Genomic DNA, 10,963 nt, shown 5'->3' on the forward strand with positions numbered 1-10,963 from the left:
AAAGAACTGCTTGGATGAGTGACTGGTGGTTGCATAGTTGGATTCACCTAATATTCACACTAAAGCTAAATGAATCTGACCATGCCATGCACAATGCTGAGTCTTACTGATGTATAAATCTCAACTCTAATATGACATTACCTGAAACCTCTCTTTGAGGAAACTGAAGCGCAGCAGCAACAAATCTAAATACAGTAAATGGATACATTAATGAGAAAGTAACAGAAAGAATTAAAGAGACTATTTCAACAGTAGAGAGTATGGATGAAAATACAAGGACAACAACTTTCATTATCCCAGTCTATGTTATTCTATGCTAATATGCTACTTGTATCCCACAGAGGAGGACACAAGGACTGACCCAAACTGAACATACAGTAGAAGACCTTACTAAACAGGGCAGACTATGTGGCAAACATAAGAACAGAGAAAACAATTGTTCTTAGTGTCATCCAACAACAGTTTTATCAGTGTGGTGTGTGACAGGGCTTGATTTAAAGAACTGTGATCACATTTTATGAAAGTGAAACGGCAAGATCAAAGTTTACAGCAGTTCAGTGTGCACAATCTGGACACACAAATGTCAACAATAAACTGCTGTTTGAGTTACATGAACTTGGAGGGTGGGGCAAACAACACACCAGCACACTCACAAAACCCCTCCAGATGCTCCATAACCATAGAAACAAAGGCCTGGTTCATTTACAGTCAGATTAAAGCTACTGCAGTAGTGGGTGAAAAAGATTATGGTAATGGTGGTAATCAAAAAAAACCCTTAAGGTCTCCATTATCATTAATAACAATGAAGAGAGTGTTATGATGGTGGTTTGGTTTTATTCACCAGGATCATAGTACAGAAAGTGAGGAATGGAAACAAAATTTCAGATCAGATTAAGAAATGTCTAAATCAAAGCCTTGCAAATCCAAGGCAAATGTGCATGCCATTCTGCAACACTGTATGGCAGCTCAGCTTACCAGAAAGAGGCTAATGTGGCCTCAAAGAGCGTTCACATTCACACACATGTAAACACACAGATGCAGTCACAGATTCATTCAAGGATTCCAACATGGGTCTGAGTGCCGATGTACTATTAAAAGCTTCAGTGGGGAGAAAAAAATCCTGCTGAGGGAGTATCATGTCAATGCAAGGATAACAGACCCTTGTCATCCCTGACCCCCGTGGGAGTGTGAACCAACAGAAAGTGTCATGGTAGGGAAACACATTAGGGGCAACTTGTAAAAATACTGCTCTGCTGAAGCAACATGTCTACTGTCTGTAAATGCCAAGCAAGACACATATGAGGATAACATAAGGTTACCTGTAGCTCCTACAGACATACAAAACAGCAATAATTAAAGCTGCAAGCAGCGTTGAACGCACCCAGCTGTGGGGTCACTGCGATTTGTACAATTGCCCTTGGAAACAGAACAAATTAGTTAAAAATCACATACTGTGCCCCTCAGCCGGATATTTGTACCATGCACGAAGTCACAGAGAAGTAGCACAAACATAAATGATAAACGGGCCGCTACAAATAAAGCAATGTTTAACAATGGACGCAACCCCAGAACATAGTTGGGGGCATATTTGCAAGCCGCACTGGTGCTCCTACTCATAAAATTTAGTCGCACTGTCTCCAAAAATTGTAGCAGTCTTGAGCCTTGCTCTTTCCTCTTGCCCTCAGACTTAACAAACATGCTCTCGGCTCGTTGTAACTTTAATAGGCGATTTCTGACCTCATGTATAATAAATGTCATTTCCTGTTGCCAGTAGGTGGCGCTATGAGTATGGCTGAATGACTTTTAACTACCAATTTTGTCAATTTTGCTTTTACTTTAACTACAATGGGCTGGGAAAAACTTACGGCCATAGCTTATGAGACCATTTTAAAGCCAGCCACATCATTTCAAAGGGCATGGCTTCTTTTCAGATAGGAACAGTGATCCTCACCTTGCATACCTACAGCTAGGTAAGGTAGTTTCTAGGAAACATTGTTCTGTACTTGTGAAATCCACCAGCAGCTGGACAAGGACCTGAACTTTTAACAAGCCTATTTAACATTCATCTTTAGCGTTCCATAGCAACCTCACCCCTCCTCCACAGGCCACAGCCCCCCTTTCCCAGGACAGAGGGTCCCACACCCCAGGGGGTTGAAGGGGAGTTAAGGGGGGGGTGAGTCGATTTAGGGGGAGATGTCCTTGGAAAAAGGGCATTTCTGGGGAAACTGAGTGCTGACTGTTCTCCAAGAGCTCTCTTGTTGCCACTTAGCAACAGTGTGCCGTCGGTATTTCAGAACACTGCTTTTCACAAAAGCCATAGACACTTGCATGAAATGAAGGGAAAAAGCCCAGTTAGTGTGACCATTATTTTTGCTTCTTGTATTGTTACATCTTGAGTCAAAAGCTAAAGCTAGCAGCCTGACGCCATGTAGATGATATTAAATTTCAAGTGAACTTGTAAATCCATTTGTATGAGGTCATGAGCCAGAATTAATGACCACCTGCCTGACTGCTGCCATGCACAGCAAACCACAATTAAGCAAGACCAAGAGGATTCTCACTAATGAACAGTCCCTTAATCTGCCCAAAAATCTTCAAGTTTGAAAATGAATGTTCCCACAGCTGCTTGACTATCAGAGTAACTTCACAAAGTTTATTTACAAGGAAGATGCCTGCTCATCTTCCAGATGGAGGCTCCCTCTTCAGCCAAACCCACTCACCTGTCCTTCCTCTGAGGAGAAAGAAGAGGAGTCAACACCAGCTGTCCAATGGACAAAAAGGGGAAGAGAACTCCACTCCCCACCACCTTCACCTCCCTTCCCTCTGCTCTAGGTACGCCTTCATGCCTCTAACTTCCCCATTTTGCCTCACAATCCCACTCTGGTTGGCTGGCTTTTTCATCCTCCTCTTCAACAAAAGAAACAAAGGAGGCAGGGCCACTTTTCCTCTTTTCCCATCTGCAGAGACAAGCAGAAGGGGGGCAGAAGACCACCCCATTGAAAATTGCAGATCCCCAGCACTGCACAAGAGTCTGCACGAAACTGCACCAGTTTGGACCAGCACACGCAGGTTGGTGCAAAACAGTGTCTCTTACTTTTGATGCAGAAAATAAAGAAGTCTTTTACTTCCTGCACACTTGAAGCTACACTTCAACTCAGTTTCTCCTTTCACCACACCATGAACTTTAAATACTAGATTCATGTTTCCTCTCCAAAGTTTCAATCACTTCGGGTGCAAAACGTATACATTTTTCACACATTTTAAAATATCTGTGCCAATATAAACCTAAAATTCAGGGCTCTAATTCCTTACTACAAAACCTTTTCCATAACACGAAATGAGCCAGTTTTATCAGTGATCGATGTCTTAACACATGCAGCAATACTATGCCCAAGGAATGCCCAGTATACTTTACCAATCTGAGTTTTGATATGTAATCCTACATAGAGTTACTTACTCTAACTCATGTTAGAGTTAGTGATTAATGTGATTAACAACATTTATGTCAATAATATCAGCAAATAAAAGAGTTCTTTTGTCATTCTCAGTCAGTCCAGCTCAAGCTAAGGAAAGCAGACTGTCCATACCATCACATGTACTCCTGCTTCATCACTGATCTTAACAAAACACACATGCTTCATTCACGAGGGAACAACCACAAGGTGGCAAGGTGGCATGCCCCTGACAACGCGACCCACGCCCTCCCAAGAACTGCAATGAAAAAATGTTCAAAATTAAAAGTTCATTTCTGTTTGCGTTTCTCTCCCCCGTTTCCTGTTTCATGTGCGTCTCCACGTATATGTCTGCACACAGGAGTGGAAGAGCCACAGAGGAGACGGGTTTACAACCCGCCATTAAGAGTAAGAAAAGTTCCAACCGGTGTTGTAAGTCTCTGTAAATCATAGATGGACAGACGCCAACCCTAAACGTCCTAAAGTCAGTTCAAATTATCATCCTTTTAGGATGAGCCCTAGTTCTCACCTCCGGTATCCCTATATAACTGTTTAACTGTCACCCCCCCAACCCCGGTCGGTCACGCCACCCTCTCGTCACAGTCATTCTAGGGGAATTGTTGAATTGTATATCACACATACAATTGGTAGCATGTCTTGGAAGCATGCAGCCGCATATCATGGTGAGTTAAGAATTCACACTCCAATGGAATACTTGCAGGTTCACATCTATTTTATATTATACAGCTTTATATGGGTTTCCATTTATATGTCTGAATAATGAACAGGCTGCCCTGTCTAATGAAATCTTTAGAGAATCACTGTCGTTATCACTGTTGTTGTTATCAATGAAAAATCCTGTATTTGAAAATATGCAATATCAATGCACAAATATATCACAGAATATTTCAGGCCGAGGCAAAAAGCATGAAACTACCAATTTGATGCATTACAATATCTTCAAATAATTTGCCCATCAAACTGTCACTGTGCGTGTCCAGGCACTTTGTGATTGTCCCTAATCTTGGTGCATCTGCTGGCTCACGAGGCCCGATTAAACAGCCAGACCAATTTGATAAGGTTAATGACTTAATGCTAAGAGACATAATTAAACTAAGTATTTAATCTGGCCATGGCCCTGCGATGGACTGGTGATCTGTCCAAGGTGTACCCCGCCTCTCACCCAATGTCAGCTGGGATAGGCTCCAGCCCCCCCCATGACTCTTAACGGATAAGTGGTATATATAATGAATGAATGAATCTGGCCATGGTAGTGGAATAGATCTAGATCTATGCTGCCTCTGCTGCCCTTCAAAATAACGTGTACTTTAATCCCCTTTTGGGGTAATTGTCCTCTACAACAGACAAGATAAAAGACTGGTGCCAAACAATGTCCATTTCCTGTTAGCTGACTTTACCTGTTTGTTTCTGGTGCAGAATATTCATAATAATTCATGGAGACTACAAAATTCTAGATAATGAGATTTAAAGGCTGTGGTATGCTTGACAAGAGAATTAAACTTATTTGTAGTATGTCATCCAACACTGTCTAAAGGAGAATGTGTTTATAGCCAGACATGCTTGTCAGACTGTTACAGGAAGTTACAAAAAAATGTTGGATGCAGCACCCAAATTCTGTCAGAGAGGTATGTAAGCAGAGCATTTTAGTTGAAGCATATTGATGCCCTAACCCTTCCAAAGGATCCATGTACGGATAAATTAATAATGAAGTCAGTTTATCACAAAGAAAGGAAATTTAAGCTGCCATTCCAGGGCTCCAGACTGTGACCACTTATTTGTAACCATTTTTGGAGACTATGCAACTAAATTTTACAATTAGTGCGACTTGCAAACTTCCATTCTTGGCACAGATTCAGTGATTCATAATACATTGCTTTGTTTATGGTGAGCCACCCAAAACTGACAGATGCATATTGACTTTCTATTTTATCATTTATAGACACCATAAAAGATAAAACAGTGTCTCTTTTTTCTCGCTCTCTCCCTCTCATCTCAACCAAGTGTCGTCCTTGTCTCCATGTCTTGTAACCATTGTTTCAAATTAAAAGGCCTCTGCAGAGTCATGTAATCGCAACTTCATGACACTGCAGGACAGCAGTAATTTCCTGTGGAGGGCCACTGCCCCGAAGTATATAGCCAAAACACAGCATAAAGTTGGTTTGTTGGTTGGTCAGCCCTCCATATCCAGCATGTCTACCTCCATCACAGTGTGTGGTTCGATCATTTGAAGAAAAGAATCAGTTGTAAAGTTTACAGCCTGCCACACTGTTGCTCCTGTCGTCAAGTGTCATTTTGTGAGTCAAATCAGGGTCTTCCCAACTACGCTCTACTGAGCATATTTTTCTAGTAATAGAAAAAATTGTTGGCAAAAATGTGCATACCATGATTATCATTACCAGTACTGACTGAGTATAAATTGAACATTTCTAAATTGTGTTGCTAAGCTGTATACTTGTGAATGTCAATGGTAGTTAACAATAACAGTGTGAAAGCTGTGTTTGAGATAGTGATGGGTCAAACAATATTGAAGCTGAATCCACACCTCTACAAACTTGATTTAAAATTTTTATGTACTTCCACCTCATCTGTACCTTGCGAAAGATTTTTTTCCAAAGCAGGATAACTGGTCTCAAAGAGACAAAATCACCAGAAGCACTCCCATTTTCACAAGCACTTATATTTCCTAAATGACTTTAACAAAATTTTCACTTTGATTTCACGTTTTTCCACTTATACTTCCTTGCAAAAAAGATTTTTGTAAATTCTGCATTTGACATACTGTATTAGTCGTTGTCATATTATTTTGTTTCTATTCAAATGAAATGTAATATATACACTTCTCTCTCATTCAGTTAGCACTTCATTATCAGCTGGTAATGTAAACAGGACCATTCATCACTAATTTGAGAGATGTTTGCCACATTGATAAGGTAACTAAAAAAAGATACAGCCAAATGATAACAGTTTACAATCAATGTTCCCCTTTCGTAGGTCTCAAACATCTTTTACAGGTGGGCTTTATGCCTGACTGTTGGCTTTGTGAGCAAAATAATGCCATATTTTGCTTTGTGCGTCTACTTTGTCAACAAGCCAAATGCGGCTGGCAAAAGCACTTGTATTAACAGCCATGCTCCTGGTTTTGACATCATGAAAGCTAACGATTGGCACACCCACTATGCCTGCAGGGAGTGGAAGCAGAGTGCTGCACACACACATAAGCACCATTGTTGCACATTGACGCAACTCATAGGAAATAGGGCACTTATTAACACACTGTCATTCTTCATTAAAGTAGTGATACTGATGGAACAGGTCATTGTACAGTTTTTAACAGCAGGATATTGCATTGCTTTTATGGTATTGGTATACCACTAATCTCACATTATCACTTCAACAAAGTTGGCAGTGGCCCTAAGCTTATGTGATACTTTTTTGGATAGCCTACTTGGATTACAGTCAAGACGTGGGTCACATTTCTGAAAATGACCTGTTACTCACTGTTAATGATGTTCTGCCTGGAACACTGAGGTTGTATATGTATGAATGTAATACTGTTAAGTATGAACTTCATCTTACCAGTATTTCAGTGGAAATCTGAACCTGGATTAAATATAAGCATTCTATTAAGTGGTATGCATTAATATTGCCCATCATTAATACTGCATATTTTACCCTTGCATTATATTGTCTTTCAGGACAATAATGCCCCCCACCTCCATTCAAATGATTATTCATATCGATAATATGCAACACTAATGATGCTAAATTCTACAACTTGCTGGTGAGAAAAAAATGAAATTTAAAATAACTGAATTTGGAAATGGAAAAACGGAACATAAAAACACCCTCCTTTGGTCCACATATCTCTATGTCTCTCTTGTCTATAGACATCCCTGTCCTACAGAGTCAGCCTCTCTCAGTCATTGCGTCAATATGGATTGGTTCTTCCACCTGCTGGGCGGCACATAGGTAGAATAACACTAAGTTAACCATGAACATAACCTGCTCAGAGCAGTTTAGAGATGCAGCGTAATTTACCATGGCAGCAAACCCCAGGTAAAACCTATCCACCTTTCGTAGTATGGGTTAGTCAGAAAGTTACACCCAATGTCACAAAGTTACTCCTGAAGTTACCCTGATAAGTCAGTAACCTCACTTCGGCTTAACATTTCTTCTCATAGTATAGGCCTCTACATGTTCCCTCGTAGTTTTGATGTCTTCAATATTAATCTACAATGTTGAAAATAAGAAGAAAAACCATTGAATGAGAGGGTGTGTCCAAACCTTTGACTAGCACTGTACCTCCAGCCAAATGAAATGTAATCAACTATTTCAGCCCATCTTTGGGAGCTGGATGGATACAGTAACATGCTGTAAAACCCGCCTGTTATGGGTGAGATGATGCTCAGTGAGGTAACATTAGTAGAATTATTCCACTTCGGTTTCATGCTTTTATCCTACTGCAGTTTGTGGTACCACAGGTGGTTAAACAAGCGAATTCTTTTAATGTGGCTCAGACAAAAGTCTCATGCACTCTTTGAATGAGATTTGTTCTTGCTTCACATCACATGCCCTAAATCCAAAATACCTTTCAAACAACAGATGATCTGTTTCCGGGAACTAGCACTTAGCCTTGTGCTCCAGACATCTTTCAGCATGACAGCCTTTAGTTTTGGAAGTGCTTGATTTGGTATGCAACTGAGTTTTCTATGACTGGGGCATACATTATAAATGTCAATACCACACACTATCTCAGAGGCTCTGCATGGATGTCCATGTACTCTCTGTGTGTCCAGGTGACCACTATGCTACATGGGTTACAACTGTGTATGTGCTCCTCCTCCCCGATTCATTTGAAAAACTTCTTTGGTTTTTTTCCCTGCCAGAATTTGCCTTGATTGAAAAACAACTTTCGGACAGACCATATGGACTGTGCAGCACAGGAAGTTAGCATTAAAACATATTATTTAACAAGCTTGCAAACGTTTGACTGCATATTTAGCTGGCATGCTTGCATAGTGGTTCACATGTCTGTTAACCACAGACCTTATTTCAGGCATTTAATAAAAAAAACCCATTCAAAAACCCCACTGACGTTGGGATGAGGGAACTGGAAGTGGTAAAAATGCTAACTTATTTCCGGGTTTTATGACTCATGCTACATTCCATTTGTGCCCGGAAGTTGGAATTTCAAAGTTTTATGTCGGAAATTGATACACTGGTACAACTGGTATTGCTAACAGTAGTTAACAATGACAAGAGTTAGTCCGGGATACCTTTGGAACGGTTTCGTGTTCATGGCTTAACGTTTCTTCTCAAACAGTTAAGTTTGAGAGGCACTTTAATAAGTGTTTGCATTGAAATCAAATGTTGACAACTAAGGCGTTCTTAAGGTGGAGTGCAGATTAGTTTTGAAGTTCTCTATATACTATAAAGGTTTTGTGAGCATCCACATTTTTTCCTACTTCTCAACTGGAACGCCGTTAATTTGGAGTTGACGTCACTCCCAATTCCGTGTTCTGACCTCTGATGTAAATGGAACGCAACATCATTCCTGCACTAGTCTATTTCCAACCAACCAACATGCCTCAAGTCTGCGCTGCGCAGTGACGCATAAAGTCGAGCGCCTATATTAACTACGCATCCCTGTGCGCGTCCGCAAGGGAATATAATAGGCTATGTCCAGTTTATCCTGCTATAAACTGGGGTCAGTACAGCGTAGCCGCGGACCCGATATGCCACAGCTTAGTCCGACGTGCACCTCCCTGGAAATGTAACCGCACTTTGCAGCGACACAGTGGCCGTAGACATCTCCTCTGACATCACCTACAATTTGACGTACATAAAAACACCAACACAGTAGTCCTGAGGCCCCACCGCCGGCTAGTGTTTTGGCGGTGTAATTGCAGAGCAACAAGGACACATCAGGAGCAAGTATGCTTTATACGGTCACGCTACGCCGTAGGCCCTGCGGCTATCCTATGCAGAAGTATAAACCAAGCTTAACTTGGCGTTAGGTAATGCAGCTAAAATTAACTTTCAGATCAAAGGTTGAATAGTTTCCTAACAAAGCAGAGGCCTGAAAGTAAACAGTATGTAAGTAGGCAGGAGTTAAAATATGCACACAAAAATATGTACAGTGTAAAGTTGCTCCAATAACGTTATGACTTCTGCTGTTAGAAACAGGGTAATTTAGAGGGAAACAAGTGGGGAAACTTAGGACGGCAGTACTTTTAACTGTGAATAGGAACTTGAGATACTCAAGAGTACAGACGGACTACACAGACTGCTGTGCCACTCACCTTGCCTGGTGCTCAGTTCTTCAGCCAATTGCTTAGATCGTTGGTTTACTCATCGTAAACAAGTTTTCACCAAGGTTTCGTTCAGCGTATACAATTAGTCTGCAGGTTCTTGCATACTCAGACAACTTAGCCGAGAAGATAACGATACTCGTCGAGGTTAGGAGATAACAAATTCCATTATCGTTCCGTCCAATCGTGCAAATTTCCACTCAGGCATCAGTGCTCCACTTGTTTACACACCGTACGTCTTGGTGAAAAAACTATGCAGTAAAAATGTAATGCTTAGTTTTGTTTCTTCCCTCAGCTTGGTTTTACTCTGGAGGTTTCTCCCCCCCCCCTCACATGTAGCCGGTAAGTAGTGGTGGGACTACTTCACTGCTGCGCTGAACGTTCAGCTCTTCACAGACGTCACGTAAGGGGGTTGACAAAAGAGTGGGTGGGGGTAGGGGTGCTTTCAAGTGCCCCACGTATTCTCCAAAAGCACGCTTGAAAGTAAAATAGGCATTGATATCCGATATTTACATAATTTGTGGCACCCTGATTGGTTTTAAATTAAATCAGATAAATTGAACAGGCCAAGATGATACCATCTTGAATAGTTAAGAGAGAACAAAACCTGCAGGGAAATTCTGTCACACGTTATACATAGTTACGCAAACATGTTTTTTTTTTTGCCAGCTTCCCACCAAAACATAGCAATATATACATCTAACAAACAGAATGGTGCATTTCACATCCCGATGCAAAACGTATTTATCAGCTTATTTGGGATTAATCAATGCTGTTCTGTATGCACATCTATAAATATAGGTCCCAGTCCTCTAATGGTCTATCTCAAGGGTCATTGCAAAACTTTACACATCTCGGAGACAAAAATACAGAGCAATCTTTATCCTAAACGGCAGCAAGTCAATGCCATCCAGAGAGAGCTTAACTCATCAATGTTTTAGCTCCCTAGTCACTTTAATAGTGTATACTTGATTAGAAAGGATCACGGATTGTTAAGTTTGGTTAACATGAGCAATTACTAAAATATGATTAAGGCTGTCATTGTGCTGTTGCGTTGTTGATTTGTGCTGCAACGTTCTCCAAGACCAATATTGTCCCGTATATGAAACCTGCACTACTTCTGAAGAAATAACTGGTGAATTGCAGACCCCTTCTGGCCAAGAGGAGACATGCAATCTG

General features: G+C 40.9%; 1 protein-coding gene across 4 annotated transcripts in view; it reads right to left on the reverse strand.

Annotated features, from left to right (window-relative positions):
- plxnb1b (plexin b1b) overlaps positions 1–10,291 on the reverse strand; it is an 84,540-nt gene extending 74,249 nt beyond the window's left edge. For 2 of the 4 annotated variants that reach the window (XM_018667512.2, XM_018667511.2), the window contains exon 1: positions 9,776–10,291. The gene's annotated coding sequence lies outside the window, so the exon portion shown is untranslated. Of the gene's footprint in view, positions 1–2,720; positions 2,894–9,775 lie in introns of those variants that run through there. The other 2 variants (XM_018667513.2, XM_018667514.1) reach the window with 2 other exon arrangements.
- Between the last annotated feature and the right edge of the window lie 672 nt (positions 10,292–10,963).

Source organism: Lates calcarifer, linkage group LG12 (genome assembly GCF_001640805.2).
Source record: "Lates calcarifer isolate ASB-BC8 linkage group LG12, TLL_Latcal_v3, whole genome shotgun sequence".
NCBI lineage: Eukaryota > Metazoa > Chordata > Actinopteri > Centropomidae > Lates > Lates calcarifer.